The sequence below is a fragment of the Mercenaria mercenaria genome, chromosome 7 (assembly GCF_021730395.1).
Source record: "Mercenaria mercenaria strain notata chromosome 7, MADL_Memer_1, whole genome shotgun sequence".
Classification (NCBI taxonomy): Eukaryota; Metazoa; Mollusca; class Bivalvia; order Venerida; family Veneridae; genus Mercenaria; species Mercenaria mercenaria.
In genome coordinates, this window is record NC_069367.1 from 50,410,195 (window position 1) to 50,416,194 (window position 6,000).

Consider the following 6,000-nt stretch of genomic DNA (forward strand, 5'->3'; position numbering starts at 1 on the left):
TAGTATAGTATGGCTGGTATGGTCTTACAGACCAGACAAGTTCATTTACAAGAGGGCCATGATGGCCCTATATCGCTCACCTGAGTTTAGTTGCTCGCTTGAACATATTTCTTTGCTAAAGCTTCAAAAACAAAACAAGAGGACCATGATGGTCCCGAATCGCTCACCTATCTCCACATGACCCAGTGTTCAACTGAGAATGACATCGTTATTTCTATTATTTGACATAGTGACCTAGTTTTTGAGCACATGTGACCTAGATATCATCAAGATAAAAAATTCTGACCAATTTTCATGAAGATCCATTGAAAATTATGGCCTCTAGAGAGGTCACAAGGTTTTTCTATTATTTGACCTAATGACCTAGTTTTTGAAGGCACGTGACCCACTTTTAAACTTGACCTAGATATCATCAAGGTGAACATTATCACCAATTTTCATGAAGATCTCGTGAAAAATATGGCCTCTAGAGAGGTCACAAGGTTTTTCTATTTTTCGACCTACTGACCTAGTTTTTGACCCCACGTGACCCAGTTTCGAACTTGACCTAGATATCATCAAGGTGAACATTCTGACCAATTTTCATGAAGATCTTGTGAAATATATGGCCTCTACAGAGGTCACAAGGTTTTTCTATTTTTCGACCTACTGACCTAGTTTTTGACCGCACATGACCCAGTTACGAACTGACCTAGACATCATCAAGCTGAACATTCTCACCAATTTTCATGAAGATCCATTGAGAAATATGGCCTCTAGAGAGGTCACAAGGTTTTTTCTATTTTTATACCTACTGACCTAGTTTTTGACCCCCCGTGACCCAGTTTCGAATCTGACTTAGATATCATCAAGATGACCATTCTGACCAATATTCATGAAGATCTCATGAAAAATATAGCCTATAGAGAGGTCACAAGGTTTTTTTATTTTTAGATCTACTAACCTAGTTTTTAACCTCACGTGACCCAGTTTCGAACTTGACCTAGATATCTTCAAGGTAAACATTCTGACCAATTTTCATGAAGATCCATTGAAAAATATCGCCTCTAGAGAGGTCACAAGGTTTTCCTATTTTTAAACCTACTGACCTAGTTTTTTGACCGCACATGACCCAGTTTCGAACTTGACCTAGATATCATCAAGGTGAAGATTCTGATCAATTTTCATGAAGATCCATTGAGAAATATGGCCACTAGAGAGGTCACAAGGATTTCTATTTTTAGATCTACTGACCTAGTTTTTGACCCCACATGACCCAGTTTCGAACTTGACCTAGATATCATCAAGGTGAACATTCTGACCAATATTCATGAAGATCTCATGAAAAATATGGCCTCTAGAGAGGTCACAAGGTTTTTCTGTTTTTAGATCTACTGACCTAGTTTTTAATCCCACGTGACCCAGTTTCGAACCTGACCTAGATATCATCAAGATGAACATTCTGACCAATTTTCATGAAGATGCATTGAGAAATATGGCCTCTAGAGAGGTCACAAGGTTTTTCTATTTTTAGACCTAATGACCTAGTTTTTGATGGCACGTGACCCAGTTTCGAACTTGACCTACATATCATCAAGATAAACATTCTGACCAATATTCATGAAGATCTCATGAAAAATATGGCCTCTAGAGAGGTCACAAAGTTTTTCTATTATTTGACCTACTGACCTAGTTTTTGAAGGCACGTTACCCAGTTTCAAACCTGACCTAGATACCATCAAGGTGAATGTTCTGACCAATTTTCATGAAGATCTTTTGAAATATATGGCCTCTAGAGAGGTCACAAGGTTTTTCTATTTTTAGACCTACTGCCCTAGTTTTTGATGGCACGTGACCCAGTTTCGAAATTGACCTAGATATCATCAAGATGAACATTCTGACCAATTTTCATAAAGATCCCATGAAAAATGTGACCTCTAGAGTGGTCACAAGCAAAAGTTTACGGACGCACGGACACCGCGCGATCACAAAAGCTCACCTTGTCACTTTGTGACAGGTGAGCTAATAATAGTATAGTATGGCTGGTATGGTCTTACAGACCAGACAAGTTCATTTACAAGAGGGCCATGATGGCCCTATATCGCTCACCTGAGTTTAGTTGCTCGCTTGAACATATTTCTTTGCTAAAGCTTCAAAAACAAAACAAGAGGACCATGATGGTCCCGAATCGCTCACCTATCTCCACATGACCCAGTGTTCAACTGAGAATGACATCGTTATTTCTATTATTTGACATAGTGACCTAGTTTTTGAGCACATGTGACCTAGATATCATCAAGATAAAAAATTCTGACCAATTTTCATGAAGATCCATTGAAAATTATGGCCTCTAGAGAAGTCACAAGGTTTTTCTATTATTTGACCTAATGACCTAGTTTTTGAAGGCACATGACCCACTTTTAAACTTGACCTAGATATCATCAAGGTGAACATTCTCACCAATTTTCATGAAGGTCTCGTGAAAAATATGGCCTCTAGAGAGGTCACAAGGTTTTTCTATTTTTCGACCTACTGACCTAGTTTTTGACCCCACGTGACCCAGTTTCGAACTTGACCTAGATATCATCAAGGTGAACATTCTGACCAATTTTCATGAAGATCTTGTGAAATATATGGCCTCTAGAGAGGTCACAAGGTTTTTCTATTTTTCGACCTACTGACCTAGTTTTTGACCGCACATGACCCAGTTACGAACCTGACCTAGACATCATCAAGCTGAACATTCTCACCAATTTTCATGAAGATCCATTGAGAAATATGGCCTCTAGAGAGGTCACAAGGTTTTTTCTATTTTTAGACCTACTGACCTAGTTTTTGACCCCACGTGACCCAGTTTCGAATCTGACTTAGATATCATCAAGATGAACATTCTGACCAATATTCATGAAGATCTCATGAAAAATATAGCCTATAGAGAGGTCACAAGGTTTTTTTATTTTTAGATCTACTAACCTAGTTTTTAACCCCACGTGACCCAGTTTCGAACTTGACCTAGATATCTTCAAGGTAAACATACTGACCAATTTTCATGAAGATCCATTGAAAAATATCGCCTCTAGAGAGGTCACAAGGTTTTCCTATTTTTAAACCTACTGACCTAGTTTTTGACCGCACATGACCCAGTTTCGAACTTGACCTAGATATCATCAAGGTGAAGATTCTGACCAATTTTCATGAAGATCCATTGAGAAATATGGCCACTAGAGAGGTCACAAGGTTTTTCTATTTTTAGATCTACTGACCTAGTTTTTGACCCTACATGACCCAGTTTCGAACTTGATCTAGATATCATCAAGGTGAACATTCTGACCAATATTCATGAAGATCTCATGAAAAATATGGCCTCTAGAGAGGTCACAAGGTTTTTCTGTTTTTAGATCTACTGACCTAGTTTTTAATTCCACGTGACCCAGTTTCGAACTTGACCTAGATATCATCAAGATGAACATTCTGACCAATTTTCATGAAGATGCATTGAGAAATATGGCCTCTAGAGAGGTCACAAGGTTTTACTATTTTTAGACCTAATGACCTAGTTTTTGATGGCACGTGACCCAGTTTCGAACTTGACCTACATATCATCAAGATAAACATTCTGACCAATATTCATGAAGATCTCATGAAAAATATGGCCTCTAGAGAGGTCACAAGGTTTTTCTATTTTTAGACCTACTGACCTAGTTTTTGACCCCACGTGACCCAGTTTCGAACTTGACCTGGATATCATCAAGGTGAACATTCTGACCAACTTTCATGAAGATCTTGTGAAATATATGGCCTCTAGAGAGGTCACAATGTTTTTCAATTTTTAGACCTACTGACCTAGTTTTTGATGGCACGTGACCCAGTTTCGAACTTGACCTAGATATCATCAAGATGAACATTCTGACCAACTTTCATAAAGATCCCATGGAAAATGTGACCTCTAGAGTGGTCACAAACAAAAGTTTACAGACGCACGGACGGACGACGGACACCGCGCGATCACAAAAGCTCACCTTGTCACTTTGTGACAGGTGAGCTAAAAAACAAGAGCTGTCTCCATAGGATGACACATGCCCCCGATGGCACTTTAACTGAATAGTTATGGCCGATGTTCGAGTTTAAGACCTTTGACCTACGGAGCTGGGTCTTGCACGCGACACGTCGTCTTACTGTGTCACACATTTATGCATAGTTATTTTAAAATCCATGCATGAATGACAAAGATATGGACCGGACACGCCCATCAATGCACTATCATGAAAAAAGACCTTTAACATCTAAGTGTGACCTTGACCTTTGAGCTACGGACCTGGGTCTTGCGCATGACACGTCGTCTTACTGTGGTACACATTCATGCCAAGTTATTTGAAAATCCATCCATCGATGACAAAGATATGGACCGGACACGCCCATCAATGCACTATCCCTTAATGTCTAAGTGTGACCTTGACCTTTGAGATATGGACCTGGGTCTTGCGCGCGACACGTCGTCTTACTGTGGTATACATTCATGCCAAGTTATTTGAAAATCCATCCATCGATGACAAAGATATGGACCGGACACGCCCATCAATGCACTATCCCTTAATGTCCAAGTGTGACCTTGACCTTTGAGGTACGGACCTGGGTCTTGAGCACGACACGTCGTCTAACTGTGGTACACATTCATGCCAAGTTATTTGAAAATCCATCCATCAATGACAAAGATATGGACCGGACACGCCCATCAATGCACTATCCCTTAATGTCTAAGTGTGACCTTGACCTTTGAGGTACAGACCTGGGTCTTGCGCACAACACGTCGTCTTACTGTGGTACACATTCATGCCAAGTTATTTGAAAATCCATCCATCGATGACAAAGATATGGACCGGACACGCCTATCAATGCAATAACCTTTAATGTCTAAGTGTGACCTTGACCTTTGAGCTACGGACCTGGGTCTTGCGCGCGACACGTCGTCTTACTGTGGTACACATTCATGCCAAGTTATTTGAAAATCCATCCATCGATGACAAAGATATGGACCGGACACGAAAAATGCGGACAGACCGACAGACTGACAGACCGACAGACCGAAGGTTCAAAAACTATATGCCTCCCTTCGGGGGCATAAAAACTAGGTGAGGTCATGGTAAAGTTTATTCAAGATAACTACTAAAATCTGTTAAAAAATTATACAGGTGGTCCAAATCTCTTTTTCTTATAGCTTCAAAAACAAGAAAGCAGGTCAGGGTTAAGAATATTAAAATCGAGTATTGAAATCTGCATCAAAAGTTATACACCTGGTCCAAATTTCTATGCTGTACCTTCATGAAGGCCCTGCATCGCTCACCTGACCTATTGACCTAAAGATCATCAAGATTAACATTCTGACCAAGTTTCATTAAGATATGGCATAAATGTGGCCTCTAAAGTCTTAACTAGCTTTTCCTTAGATTTGACCCGGTGACCTAGTTTTTGACCATACATGACCCAGATTCGAACTTGACCTAAAGATCATCAAGTTTAACATTCTGACTAAGTTTCATGAAGATACAGTCATAAATGTGGCCTCTAGAGTGTTAACAAGCTTTTCCCTTGATCTGACCTAGTGACCTAGTTTTTGACCCCGTCTGACCCAGATTTGAACTTAACCTACAGATCATCAAGATTAACATTCTGACCAAGTTTCATTAAGATATGGTCAAAAATGTGGCCTCTAAAGTGTTAACTAGCTTTTCCTTTGATTTGACCCGGTGACCTAGTTTTTGACCCAACATAACCCAGATTCAAACTTGACCTAAAGAGCATGAAGTTTAACATTCTGACTAAGTTTCATGATGATACAGACATAAATGTAGCCTCTTGAGTGTTAATAAGCTTTTCCTTTGATTTAACCTAGTGACCTAGTTTTTGACCCCACCTGACCCAGATTTGAACTTGACCTATAGATCATCAAGATTAACATTTTGACCAAGTTTCATTAAGATATGGTCATAAATGTGGCCTCTACAGTTTAAACTAGCTTTTCTT